This window comes from Medicago truncatula, chromosome 7 (genome assembly GCF_003473485.1).
Source record: "Medicago truncatula cultivar Jemalong A17 chromosome 7, MtrunA17r5.0-ANR, whole genome shotgun sequence".
In the NCBI taxonomy this organism is placed as follows: Eukaryota; Viridiplantae; Streptophyta; class Magnoliopsida; order Fabales; family Fabaceae; genus Medicago; species Medicago truncatula.
The window spans coordinates 14,929,136-14,944,284 of record NC_053048.1 but is presented as its reverse complement, the minus strand read 5'-3'; the positions used below and the strand labels follow the sequence as shown (position 1 = coordinate 14,944,284).

At 36.7% G+C, this 15,149-nt stretch overlaps 1 long non-coding RNA gene across 1 annotated transcript; it reads left to right on the top strand.

The window, feature by feature from the left end:
* The first annotated feature begins 2,699 nt into the window (after nucleotides 1-2,699).
* Nucleotides 2,700-14,531, top strand: LOC25479285 (uncharacterized). The gene is made up of 7 exons (XR_003008700.2): nucleotides 2,700-2,879; nucleotides 4,642-4,951; nucleotides 5,620-5,689; nucleotides 5,859-5,991; nucleotides 6,829-6,937; nucleotides 13,140-13,865; nucleotides 14,319-14,531. It is a non-coding gene; the product is annotated as an uncharacterized lncRNA (long non-coding RNA).
* Nucleotides 14,532-15,149: the final 618 nt, after the last annotated feature.

The following is a 15,149-nucleotide window of genomic DNA, read 5'->3' as shown; positions in this document are numbered from 1 at the left end:
GGGGCCTGGTGCTCCACGTGGGTGATAAATGCTATTTGATTGGCTGGAAAAGGATTAGATGTAGAGAAGATTGTAAATGACCGTTCATTTGTTAGTCTTGTACAATTCCGCTAGAGTTAGAGCACAACCCCTCCATGTGATTGGTGGGACATCATACTCGTATCGCCACACACAAATTCCCTTCGAACAGCTTTTGTTTTTGCAAACAAATTTTTTTATTCAAAGGATTGAGTAATTACCCAACTTCGTCCTTGAATTTTAAAAAATCAGCCAAGTTCGTCCTCAAATCAGCTAAGTATTTAGTCCCCAAATTTAGAAAATCTCAACCAAATCAGTCAGTCTGTTAAGTTGGTCAGTTAACTGATGTGACATGCAGTGTTAACCTCTTACAAGGCTTACCACGTCAGATGTCACGCAAACAGAGGATATAAATTCCCTAAGCTTGGGAAATGATGAAGATGATCATCAAGTCTAAGCAAGATGCTTAGAACTAAATCATGGTTGTGTAGTCGGAGTCCTAAATCAAACTCAACTAATGGGTAGTAATTGTAAAAAGATGGTTAAGAAACCATTAACAAAGATACTATCGAAACACTTAAGTTGATACTTAAGGAATTTTGGTCAACTGACAATGAATTTGATTGTATCCCCAATAAGGAATTGATGTGATTCCATTAGTTAAAGTCAAATGGTGAGATTTGGCATTAGTTGCCTTCATGATTCAAAAGTTTAAATAAGAAAACCGTGAGAAGTGGGTGAAACTAAGATAGATGTAATTCTAGCTTCAAACCTTTGTGACAAATTTGTCAATATCAAAGTTTGAGTGCAAGAAATTACAAAATTGCCGAAGCATTCCAAAATTGGACTTCGTTATGTCATGAACAACAACGCATAACGACATCAAACAAGGAAAGAACAAAAACTTGGCATTACAACCTAAAACGAAGCTAACGCCAAACTACGAAGTGCTTGAAAAGCCGCGAGCGCCCGCTAGCATAGAAAGCCAAGATCCATAAAACGAAAATGTCGTAAAAACCAAGCAAGTTCAGGGTCGATATGGCATGAGAGACAAAAGTTTGTCGTAGGATAGTCCTCGTCCGAGCCATGGAAGGGCAAAGTGACATTTCGAATCCGTCTAATCCCTTTACAGAGTGCATAAGGGGGACAAGAGAATTGGTACCTTAAGCCTGGTAATATTGGCCTAAAGGAAAGGGAATCCCAGGGAAAGTGCGGACCCGCCGCATTCAAAATAGTACTTCGGTAGTTCGCAAGTTGACGACGCACGAAAAGATCCTGAAATCCACAAAGGATGTGATCGTTAGAGGGATTGTCTGCAGCCAAAACCTCCAGCATGAGGTGGAAGTAAGTTGTCCCATCGGAACCATGCTTTATAGCTTTCACAAGAACTTGTTTGATTATCCTCAAATCAGGATGAACTTGATGAAACATGAAAGCAAAGATTGCTACGCTGTAAGAAGGATGTCCACTACTGGACAATTTTCTCGCGAAACGGCATGCCGGGAACGAAGCAAGATCAACGATAAGCCATCGACAATCCTTATTCAGTGCCCTAAACGCCTCATTTTTGTTAGCAAGTTGATGATGGAGTTTGAATGTAGCACCGAAACTCATGAGGTCATGAGTTCTAAAAGCAGCAACCTTTTTGGTGATAACCATTACGAGATCATTTGGAAGTGTTTCCATTTTTCTCAAAAGCGGTGAACATGATGATTTCTTGTGAGATCATTGAAAAGAAGCAGAATGCGAAATTATTTATAGTAGGAAATGGACCCTAGACACGATTTCTATCAAAAAGGAGAAGAATTTTTTTTTCTTACTTTAAAAGAGGTTTTAAGCCTTTGTCTTTCTGGATAACAGTTTAGTAGAGCAGTAATGCACGTTGTAGGGAACACGCACTGAAGCAATAAAATGGTGTCGTTCATTAAGAAGGGAAAGACTTTAGCGAAACAAGAATAGTACTTTCAAAAATAACAATCTTCTCCTCATTGATAAGATTTATGTCATCGAAAATGGTACTTTTAGGGGGCATTTGTTAGCGTGTAAGTTTCACAGGCTCATTTAATATGGTCGACATATGTTTGACCTTTAACATTGCAGGAATCGAAGAGCTTTCATGTACAAATTGAAGAAGCATCGACGAAGCATCAAGCCCGAAGCACATAATTAGGGTTTCAACTATGGAAAGCTGAACGAGATGTTTTGCGTCGAAGACAAGCAAAACGGCGGGAATAACATTTTCAAGCAAAGAAAGGATTTCCTTTTAGTGGAAAATGTAACAGCCCGATTTTTCGTTTTATTTATTTTAATTACTTTTATTATGTGTTTATGAGCTTGTTTGTGATTATTCATCATTTGGTGCATTTCCATGGGTTTCCATGTTAGAAGGGTATTTTAGTCTTTTTGGACTTAGGGTCATTTTGGTCATTTTGTGAGGACGGGTAAATTATAAGTTTTGGTGAGAATTATTTTTAGTGCTTAATGAGAACCGTGGTTTTACTAAGTTACTAGAGTAAATAATTAGGATTTTACCATTTATTGACCGTTGGTGATATTTTACACTTATTGACCGTTATTAGTGAAATACCGTTGTGGGTGTAGAAACATTTTGATTTGAATAGAAATAGGTTAAGTCTATTAAGTTTGAGAGTTATGCCCATTAAGGGGAATTGATATAAAAACCTACTGTTATGAAAAATTTCCTCACACTTTCATTCATAAGATATTTTTGAGAGAATAGAGAGAGAAAGTGGGAGCAAGAGGAGAAAAGGATAGAGAGAAGAGGACTTGAAGAATCAAGAGTTGGGAGAAGAGATAGGAGCAAAATTGAAGCTTAAGCTAGAGAAATTAACTTAACTAAGGTAAGGGGGTTAGAATTCATCATAATCACTTATTGCAATTTTTCAATTATTTGTATGAAAAGTGCTTAATTGGGTGAATTGATTAATTGTTCATAAATGATGAAATTCGTGCTCTAATTATGATAACATGTTTAGATGTATGATGTTATGAATAATTGAATTGTTGTTGGTTGAATTACATGTTCAAAGTATGAAAAATGGGTATGTGTTAAAAATATACTTAATTGGTGAATTATGCTTTGTTGTTGTTGAATTGTGATAAGTTTCATGATCAATTGATGTTGTTGTTGATATGTCATGTTGTTGATGATAATTCATGACTTGGGTTTGCATGATTCATGATTTGTGTGGAGAAATGAGATGTTGTTGGTGTTTTGATGAAAAATTGTGAAATGGTCCAACTGTCAAGTGTTTTCATGTTTGGTTGAGTCCTTGTGAGTCTTTTAGTCATATTGACCTATAAACATCATTTGAAAACATATTTTGGCAAAGAGGGATCAAAATTGGGGATTTTGGGTGAAAGGGGGTTCAAACCCGTAACATTTTCTGCAAAACTGTGAACGTACGCTTAGAGGTTCGCTTAAGCGACCTGTAAGCGAGCATTCATAGCATTTTCTGGGTTTAGGTTGCTTAAGCGACCGGTGAGCGAGCTGGTAAGCGAACTTTCTGGTAGCTACTGGAACTCGTTCGCTTAAGCGAACTGGTGAGTGACCAGTCAGCGACCAGAAAGTGTGCAAGTGTGCTGACTACTGGAACTCGTTCGCTTAAGCGAACCAGGTGGTCGCTTAAGCAAACAAGCCCAGTTTCAGCCACTTTTGAATTTTGTTCCGGGTCTTTGGGGGTCAATCCGAGCTTTGTAAAATGATTCTTCAATTGAGTCTTAACTTGGAAGTTTTTGGGAATTTCTAGACTTTTGTCGAAAACAAACTTTTGCTAACAATGAAACTTACAAGTTGAACCTTCAGCTCATATAGACTTAGGTAAGACTTGTAAGAGTAGTCAAACATTTTAATCAAGTTAAAAGTGATATTTCGGGTGGGAATGTGAAAGATTGTGAAATTGGGTTTTTGGTATGAACTTAAGTTATTCTTGAATTAAAGTCTAATGATCCGGAGGCGGCTTAAGTTCATGATTACATTGTCGATTAAGATTGTTTTAAAGGTTTCAATTGTCTAGGTTGTTTTGTCTAGTGTGAGATGATTTTGCTATATTTAAAGTTTTGCTCATGAAATTTTCGGTGAAATTGCTGGTTTTAATTCGATTAAAGTTTTTGTTCAAATATTTGAAATTCAAAACTGAGAAAAATTGAAGTTATAAGAATGTATTTGAACTTGTTTATTGTGTAGTAAGGGTATTTTTTTTTAATAAATGATTGACTTGGGTAAAGTTTTATTTTCTGACTTAATTTTGCTAGTTAAAAGTTTTTGAATATAATGCAATTTTAGTTCAAACTGTGCTGGTTTTGAGGTCCTGCTTGGGTATACAACTTATATGTAATAATAGTTTAGTGTTATGTATAGGCTATTTCTATAGCAAAGGATGAATGTTGATTTTAGTTCAAACTGTGCTGGTTTTAAATTTTCTACTACAACAATTAATCTGATTTTGAACACTAATCTGTGTGCTCAGCTGCTATGTATGTATGACTGTATAAGCCATAGGTTGAGATAGCAACTCTAATTGAAGCCCTTTTTTTTTTAATGAATTTATGGTCAATAAGATAAGTGGATCTTATGATTCATAGTTTGGGTTTTGTTGACAGATCCAAGAGTTAGTCGAAGCCATCATTTTTCCAATACAAGGAGTGCTTCCAGAAGTTGGGTATTCTTCCTCCAAAGGTAGTGCTCTTACATGGACCACCACTTTAGTCGCATTTAGAGTAGATCAAATTATGCTAGTGTTGTATCATAAACCAATATGTGCAAAGTAGATCAAATATATGTCAAATAGAAAAAGTTTACGCTTGCAAAGAAGGTTGGTTTCAAACACAGATGAGGATAACGACGAAATTCACATCCACGACATTCCTGGAGGACCTGTTGCTTTTGAAATATGTGCAAAGTTCTGTTATGGTATGGTTTTCACTCTAAATGCGATTAAAGGGCATTTGATTTTCATCTAGAAACATATATAGTAGTTATATGGATCTAATTCTGATTGAGTGAAAATGTTAAACGCTCATCAATGTTAACTAATTATATGATACACCTATTTAGAAATTGTTAAAAGTTCTTGCTTCAAGTTAAAAAAGCTTAGTTAGTATAATCGTGTTAGCTTTCATGTAAGATTTGGTAGTTACACTAGTTCACTTTTCCATCAATGTCTGTTATGTACTAGAAATAGTGAGATAATTTTCAAACTTTTGGCCTCAATTTCATTCACTGTTTTTTATGGGTCCAAAATCAAACTAGTGGGTGGTTCTTCAGCCCTGAACCGAACTTCAGAGTGTGACCATAGCCATATTTGGTTGTGTCCTGCACCTCTGGATATTTGCGAGCAGTATTAGATACATGTTTGTTGTTAATTCAGTAGAACAAATATGCGTTTTAGCAATTGGAGAATAAAAGAGATGGTTCTTTCCATTTTCTGCCTTAAATGTGTATTTAATGTGTATGCCAGAAAACATACTATTGTTTGTCATACTGTAGTAGGTTCAATATCGTTTATCTTGATATTTTATGTTTTCTTTTGGTTTGTTCATTTCATTCAAATTAATGTTAAGTGGCATATATTTGTTCAGGTATGTGGCAACTGAGCTGGCATCTGACATAGTTGTTAATGTTGGGGTTGTAAAATTTTATCTACATAAGGTAAAGTTCTATCTAGCACTTTTGTGAAATAGAGCCAAATAATACACTTTTTGTAATTATTGTATACAATTGTTTCGTTCAGTTGTTCGCGTTCGCTACATAAGTCTATGTGGTTTGATTATCCTTTAGGCTGCTTATTGAACCTTTACCTGATCAATATCTGCTGCAGTTTCCACTTTTGTCCAAAAGTTTACGCTTGCAAAAGTTGGTTTCAACCACATATGAGGAGAACGACGAAATTCACATCCATGACATTCCTGGATGACCTGTTACTTTTGAAATATGTGCGAAGTTCTGTTATGGTATGGTTGTCACTCTAAATGCAATTTTTTTTAGGGACATGAAATTTTTTGTTTCTGCATGCTTTTTATAATGCTCTGCTATTTTTCTATTTTTTCGCTATATTTATTTTACCTGATTGTGAAGCATAGTTTTTCGGATCAAAGTGGTTTCGAATCCTGTCATTGGTTCTGTTTAAATATTAATACAATTGAAAAAGTGTATAAGCAGTTTAAGATTGTGCATCAGTGAGAGATTTTTAAGTCATTACCTGTAATTAGTCTATAGAAAGTAGAAAGGTTAAGAATAAAAATTCTATATTGCTTTTGTTTATAGATTGATATCATTTATGTAACTTTATGTTTCTAGAATGCTGATTTTCTAAGGTTCAACATGCTATAGTTCATAGATAACTATGGCATGCTTCTAAATTTCTAATTGATCAAAGGTTTTGATGTTCACTGATCAAAGGTTTGTTACTATTAGTGTATTGAAGCTTAATCTGGATTAGAATAGTTTCTGCTTGAAACTTTCTTGGTTCGTGATCAATAGTTAATATTTTAATTTGTTTGGTATGTACTTGGTTTGGAATAATTTGATGTCAAATGATTAACTGTTAGATTATGCTTCCTTTATTTTTGCTTACAATAGTAGATATGTTTGAGAAATTTCATAGCTGTGATTTAAATGCACGCCTGTCAGGAATACGGCAAAAAATTGGCCTTCCACCATGACAGCACAAAAATGTATTGAGCTTATTCTAATTTATAGAGAATTGTAGAACAATAAGAGGAAGTTAATCCCTGACAGCATACAAATGTATTGAGCATATTCTAATTCATAGATTTTAAACCTTTCAGGGATTTGCTTGGGACTGGGCGAGCATGCTTTGAGACGTTGAGTCCCTTGGCTTATAGTCTTCTGGCAGAAATTATACATCATGTTCGGCAAGATACATCTTTATCACATGTACGTTTTTCCGTGGACTTCATTTCATTTTAGATTTACATGTTGGTTTTAGTGACTATTATAGCAGTACTAAGCGCTGGAATTACATGTTGGTATTTATATTATTATAGAGAATAAGAATATTATTTATTTTACATAATTTTCCATGTTATAATTGCCCATTGGTAATATGTACATATAGTTGCTTCAGTTGCTCGTATTTAAATTGAATTTTCCATGTTAAGCATAGGCAATCATTCGGCTTAGGTTTGTGTATTGGAGGCCAATATCTGATGTTTTTGTGGTTAAGTTCATTATGAGCTTAACCATTTAAATAGAAATGTTGAACATGAGTAGCTACTGTGTTTTTATTTTGGAGTGTTGATGCATTTCACGTTGTTCTGTTTTTTTTTTTTTTTATGCCGTCAAACTCAAAAGATTTTATTAAAAAAAGGGGAAAATATATACAAGAGGGGGGACTAGACCAAAACCCTCAAAAGCTGAACATAAAAGAAAAAGAAAAAAGAAAAGGGCAACAGACTATGGAAATCTGTAATAAGGCAGACCACACCGCTCGCGAGAGAAATAAGAGTGTAGTTCCGATGGTAAAGTATCCAACCAAACGGATCCCTTATGCCATCCGTTTCGAAGCATAATCCGACTAAAGAAACATTTCTAAAAAGTAACACAAGCCTATAGAAGCGCCCAACCTTTTTTGCACCAAAATTAGAAGCATAAATTCTGGTGGAGATGACAAAACGACTTAAGGAATACTTCCTATGTACCTGTCCAATTCCATGTCATTAGAAACATTCGAGCAAAACACAATAGGACCAATATTTCCCAAAATTGCAGCAGCATTAGGAGGCAAACAAATTAAATCCTCAAGACAAATGGGGCTGATTTCCACAGAAAATGTTTACTTATAATAGTAGTTATCCATCTGTTTGATTCCGATAGCAGGAGCAGCAGCACCATGCCTTAGAAATAGCTGCTCCAAATAGTAAAAGGTACGCCTATGAGTCAGCACCTACTTTATCATCAACCATTGGAGCCACATCAACTGCCAAGTTATGAATTTGGAACGAACTAGATGCCAAAACAGCAGCAACAACAGAAATTTTAGAAGAATCGGCCACCTTTGAATGGACCACATCTTGTGATTCATTGTGCTGGACCAGCAACGGTATGGTCCTAGCAGAAGTAGATTGAGGCAAAACATAAATCTTAGGCACGTCAACGTGCACTATGGAAGACGGAACAACAGCTGTAGTACTCTCTAAAACGTGTCCGTTCGGAGAATCCTGAAGCGTTTGTTCCACCATACTATGCCAATACTCGTACATTCTAGAAGAAAATATTCATTGAGAAGGAGGCGAGATCGGCCCCGTGGAGCGGGTCTTGTAAGGTGCTTTGCCATCAAACTGGTGTTTCTTTAACATTTGCTTCTGCTTTTTGGATAACAAAGGCACGAAAGGATTCTCTGCTGAACGTTGATCATAATCCTTAATTTTCTGCCAAAGATCGAGATCTTGTTGAATACGAGGATTAGTATGCGTCAGTCCTTCCTCTCGGACAATTATGGGCCTGTTTGTTTCCTCCATCTCTGCAAATTCTGCGCCAATAAATTGTACAGTTGGTGAGACCTCCCTGTCAACATTGTCAACATCAATGGTTGTACCTTCAGTGACATCTTGAGTAGCTTCTGCATCATTCCCTGTGATAGTGTCAACTAGATCATCAATAGGCACCTCCTGCACCTCAACATGCTCCAAGTGCAAAGGGGATCCAGTTGTTACTAGAGATTTAATAACATCAATAACCCGAACAGTGTTGTTCCCTTCAAGGGATACCGCGGCATCTTGTGATTCAACTCTCACCAACGTCAATAAAGGCTCCACTATAGGCAAACGCTGTGGTACCTCGTCTGTAACGTTTTGCAAAGCAAAACTAAAAGAATTTTCAGCAATATTCTTAGTCACCAACGGCTGCTCTGTAGAGGGAGCTTCAAAGGCCTTGGAGGAACCAGTACCTGAGGGGTTGTTCTTCAACAGCATCCACGCAGATTTTTCCATCGGAACTTTCTCTTTCCCCTTACCATCTGTATCTTTATTATTAGAAACATCCTTTCTAGGGTACAACCAACAGCACTTAGAAACATCATGACCAATACTTTTACAATGGTTGCAAAAATCGTGAAGTCCCTCATATTCTATCGCCAATGGAAACGCAAAGCCTTCACGTTCCACCAAGATCTCATAAGAAAGATCCTTCGAGAGATCCAGGTCGACCAGAATGCAGGCATAGTGACCATAAAGTCTGTGACGAGTCACATTATCGATGAGTAACGAAGTTCCCACCGCCCCGGCAATCTCGTACAAGGTCCTCTCCATCCAATATTCTCGTGGTAATTTCCATAATCGAACCCAAACCTGAGTGTGAGTTTGTCGATGCGTGTGCATGTTGAAGTCTTTTTTCCATTCAAATAATCTAAGTAACCCTGGCTTCAAACTGATCGTACCGGCTGCCCAAACGGTTTTCATATCCTCTTGTGAGTTAAAGAAAAATTCATAAAACCCTCTCCCAAGGGATGTTAGATGCCATGGCCCTTTCACTTTCCACAATTTATGTAATGTGGCAGCGAGATCCTTGGAGGAGAAAGGCTTATCTCCCTTGTTCAAAACTAATCGACCTATAAGGTTGGTTTTGCAAAAATCCAATCCACGAACGTAAATATCGTCAGTGACTTTAGCAGAGAGCATATCACCACGAATTAAGGGCACCGGGAGTGAGTCTGAGAGAGCTGAATTACCCCGTAGGGCCTGAGCAAAGGAAGGTTTCGGTGCAGCTGTTATCATCTGAGCAGCAGAAGCGGCGGTAAGAATCACAGGTGGGGGCACGGAAGTTTCAGTGATTCCAAGTTTGATGGGCGAAGGCGCACGCTCCGCCTGCCAGTCAAACATGGTTGGGGCAGGCAAAATCACACCGGAAGGCAGGAGCGCGTAAACGGAAGTAGCAGACCTTCAAGGATATCACAAAGCCCTTCTTAAACCAATTTAAAAGTCACTACCGTTTAGAAACAAACGTGATGAGTTCCAGCTTTCACCAATTGAAAAATGAGCACAGCAAGAATGGTGAATTGGGACACTTTCCCAGCACAACAATTGAGAAAGATAATTGTGAGAGAACAACCAAATACAATCCGTAACAATTGAAGGATGTGAGATGAAATTGAATTTTTCAAGTATACGATGGAATGATGATTTGGGCGACTCTCATGTTAGAGGACAAACCCTAGCCACTCTTATGATGATTTCTCACGTTGTTCTGTTTCAGCTGCAGGTCTCTTTGAGGTTTTTGGATGTTGGTTGTCTTTCATGTTATTGGCTGCTCTTTGAGTTGAATTATATTTATGTTGGATTTGATTTTGTAGTTTAAACCATGTAATTTATCTAGTGTTTTGATTGTGTTGAAAGAATTATATGAATGGAATTTAGATATTTTTAGTTATATATTTCTGTCTTTTAAGTATTTATTAGGGTTAACGGTGCTTTACCCCCTGTAATATAGGTCATTTTTGGTTTTCCCCCCTGTAAAATATTTTTTTTTATTTACCCCCTGTAATATATATATTTTTTGGAATACCCCCCTAATAGGTCATAAAAAAAACGACTTTATTTTTTTTTTTTAGAATTTTTTCGTTTTTTTATGACCTATTAGGGGGGTATTCCAAAAAAATATATTTTACAGGGGGTAAATCAAAAAAAATATTTTACAGGGGGGAAAACCAAAAATGACCTATAGGGGGGTAAAACACCATTAACCCTATTTATTAATATATTTATTTAAATTGTCAACAAAAATTGCCCCATTTATTTTTTATTTTTTTTAAATAAACACTTGCGGCTGTTGTGAAGGGTCGCAAGCCCATTTAAATTAAATTAAAATGTCTTCATTTGCGACTGTTGTCAAGGGTCGCAAGTCCCTTCAAATCCATGCCAATGCTCTTCATCTGCGACTGTTGGGAACTGTCGTAGTAGCTTTTGCGACGGTTGAAACTACTGTTCTCTGAACTGTCGCAAAAGACAGTTGCGACCCCAACATCCGCATCTGTTGGGGAACAGTCGCAATTGTACATTTGCGACCCTTCTAACAGTCGCAATCAGTCATTTTAAAAGTCAGAAAATACATTTTTTCTTGTAGTAAATTCTTCTCTCTGAATAGCCATATTCCTCTTGAGATTCTCATACATCACTTTTTGCTCAAATAGTTCCTTTTCAAGCTTCTTAATCTTCTTCTCTTGTTGAGAATTACATTTCAACTTTGCAAGAATTGGAGCATCAGTGTGAACTTTCAACTTTGTTAACCAATTTTGACTTAGGTCTTTATGAACACTTGCAGTGATGATTGATGAAGCATCCAAATATAATGGAAAATCTGAGATGTATGGCTTGCTTCTAGCTTGATTCCTATTAGCTTCCACTTCTTTCATACTGTTCACAACATCCTTGAACTAGTTGTTAAGAGTGTTGATAGACTGATGGTGACCTTCTAGAGATAGCTTATGAAGTTCACACATCACTGTGTCTACTCCTTCTCTAAGAGCAATCCATTTTCCTTCATAGTCCTCAATATGAAGAAAGTTGTTCCTGGTCTTCACAAGTTTGTCCAAATTCACTAAAATGTTCTCACATACCTTTTTTAGTATAACAAAATCTAGTAAAAGGGTAGGTGGGAGTGAGACATTTAAGGTTTGAGGTGCAATGATTAAGGTTTGATATGAAGTAGACTGGACAGTTGATGAGGTAGGTATGTCAATGGTTTGAAGGGAAGCAATGTGAGGATTACTATCAATATACACATCAATCATTTCATCATCAGAGTCCATTGACCTACAAAGAGTCCAATTTGGCTGATGAGATGTTCTTGATTCAACATTTCTATGACTGACAGAGGCTTTATCTGTACTAGCATGTTAAGTGGGTTCAAAAATGGAGGTCCGATTGTTGGCTAAGTTTCTTAGTGCAATGGCAAAAGATATACTAGATTGAGTAACACTAAGATGATATGGCTTATAATCATAATGAATGACTAATTTAATACATGTATTTGTAGTCATTTGTGAGTTTGGTTCTTGGTGTTATGGGCTTTCTGAAACAACTCTATAAGGAGCTATTTTAGAGGCTTTCTCTGAGTTTGGCTTAAAACAAGGTAACTGACCTTTATAGTGATTTGACAGTTCATCAAGAATAGATGAATCACTAGTTTGGGTAGATGGTTGTGGAAGAGACCGTTGCTAAAGCCAAAAGTGTCAAGGGAGAGAGTGTTAAGTTTCTAGGTGAGAAAGATGTGATAGAGAGTGAGAAACCGCTTGACAAAAACAAAGCCCTTTCCCCATTGAGGCTTGTTAAGCTTAACCTGGAGGCTCAATTCAATAAATTCTTGAACGTACTTAAAAAGATTTGCATTAAGATTCCCTTTGCTGAAGCTTTGTCCCGTATGCCTCTCTATGCCAAGTTTTTAAAAGAAATTTTTTCAAAGAAAAAGGCTATAGAGCACAAATAAACAATAGCTTTGACAAGGGAAAGTAGTGCAATCATCAAGAAGCCACCTCCAAAGCTTAGAGATCCAGGTAGTTTTGCCATCCCTTGTATGATAGGGAGTGAAACCTTAAACCGAGCCTTATGTGATTTAGGTGCTAGTGTTAGTTTGTTGCCCTTATCCCTCTTTAAAAGGATGGGAATAGGAGAGTTGAAAGCTACCGAAACAACATTGAAGTTAGCCGATCGTTGTAATATTCAACCTGTCGGATATGTTGAGGACATCCCTATTAAAATAGAAGGGATATACATCCCAACTGATTTCATGGTGCTTGACATAGATGAAGACAATGAGTGCCCTATAATTCTAGGACGACCCTTTCTCGCTACTGTGGGTGCTATAGTTGATGTTAAGAATGGTAGGATTATTTTTCAAGTGAGTGATGAGATGATAGGATTTGAGTTGGAGAATGTTATGAAAGGTTCCGCTCTTTATTCTTGTTGCATGATTAAAGATCATGATGTGAAAGAACGCTTTTTAGCGTCATCTACACAATATGATCTCTTCGATCCCTTCTAAGGACACTTTCTTAACGTCAAGCTAATGACTATAAAAGAGCGCTTCATGGGAGGCAACCCACGCATTTAACTGCTTTTGTTTTGTTTGTTTTTTGTTGTTTTAGGTTATTTTGTAGGTAATTGTCCAATAACGATTCAAGAAAATGAAAATTTTTGAAGCCCTGGAGCCCAGAACCTTGGCACGGCCCGTGCTAACACTGGCACGGCCGTGCCAGACTTTGCCACAACAAAACCAACACCAAACTCCAGGAACTTGGCACGGCCCGTGCCAACCTCAGCACGGCCGTGCCCGACCCCAGGTAAGGTTAAACCTCATTTATCATCTTCTTCTTCCCTCATTCACCAAACCAAACATCTCTCATCCTTCCATCTTCTCTCTAAAACCTCCATAACCACAAAACCTCAAACCTTCATATCTCCATCAAAACTTCACCAAATCACCAATTTCTTCACCCAATCAATCACAAAAACTACTCCAACCACAACCCTTCATTCAAAAACAACTTTCATCCACCCAATCCAAAACTCATCCAAATTCGTAGCCCACATTAACCTAACCAAAAACCCACAAATTCCTCACCAATTTCCACAACCCAACCCCTAAAACTACTTAAACCTTTTCCCCATCACTAAACCAACCTCTTCCACCAAAAACATTCACTAAACCCAACCTTCACCAAAACCACATCAAGTCCAACCAAGGTCAAGGCAATGGCTTCTAAAAGAAGTGGAAAAGAAGTTGCAACATCTTCAAGAGGACATCCCCCAAAGAAGCAAGTACCGACAAAGAACCATGGCATAATATTCAAGGACAACAAGCAAAGGGATAGGTATAAAAATCTCATCTCTAAACCTTTACATCCTTGCAGGTACCCTGATAATTATGACTTGATTACACTAGGCCTTAGAGACAATGTGTTTCAATTGCTAGGACGATTAGGGTGGGTTGCTATGTTACGACCTATGCGGAGTTATCAAAATTTCACCTATGAGTTTTAAGTTCAAAACAAAGGATATGATGAATTTTGATAACCCTAATCATAGAATCTCTTTCCGGCTTATGAACATTGATTACGAGATGTCTCTCCAACACTTTTACTATGAGATGTCTCTCCACGACTCTTGGGATCAAAGTCTTAAGCCGGTTGACTATCTGATGAGTCATTTATTATCTATTTTAATATGTTATTTAGTTTTGTTTTAATTAGATTTAAGTTTATTTTATTTTAATATTATTTCCTTTTTTAACTATTTTACTACAATTGCATATTGTTATATTTCAGGAACGAATATTTGATGGATTGAGTCTTGGAGCAAAAGAAAGGGGTTTTGGAGCTGATTCGGTACGAAAATACGAAGATTCGGAGACAAAAATATATCTCCCTCAACTCAGAAATTTGGCACGGTCCGTGCTAGGCTTGGCACGGCCGTGCCACCCTCCAGAGCTACTTTTGCTGCTTTTGCTTAGATTTTAAGCTACTTTATTTTAGTTTACTTGTGGAACATTCTAGTAATTGCTTAGATTTTAAGTCGAATGTAGACTATAAATAGAGTAGCTAGCCATCACAAATATTCATCTTTTCTTTGGAATTCAATAGTGACAATTTTCTTTCTAATAAAAGTTCTTTTCTTTTCTTTTACTTTCTTGTCATTTACTTTTATGTTTTCTCTCTTCTTCTCCATGTCTATGATGACCATGAGTGAGTAGACTTCTTATGTCTTGGGATTGTTGGACCGTTTAAAATCTTTTTTGTCCATATTTTAAAATAGTCCACATTCTCTTTTATTCGTTTTTTTTAACATTTAAAACTCGTGTTTTTCATTTTTAATCATTTAAAAACTTTTATCTTGCATTTAAGTCTCCGCTTGCATTTTTACAACAATTAAAATCACTTCATCTGCATTTTTATAACGCATTTTATAGTCTTTTTAGTCGTAACAGTCAAGTCATTTTAAAAGGTCGAATCGTATTTTAAAAGTCGCGTCTTTTTAATAATTTCAGACGTAATTTGGACAGGGAGAATACTTTGAAGTACCTTATGTCAGGATCCGAAAGCAACTTTTTTAAACATTTTAATTTCTTTCATCACTTTTTATTTCATTAGTGTTTATCT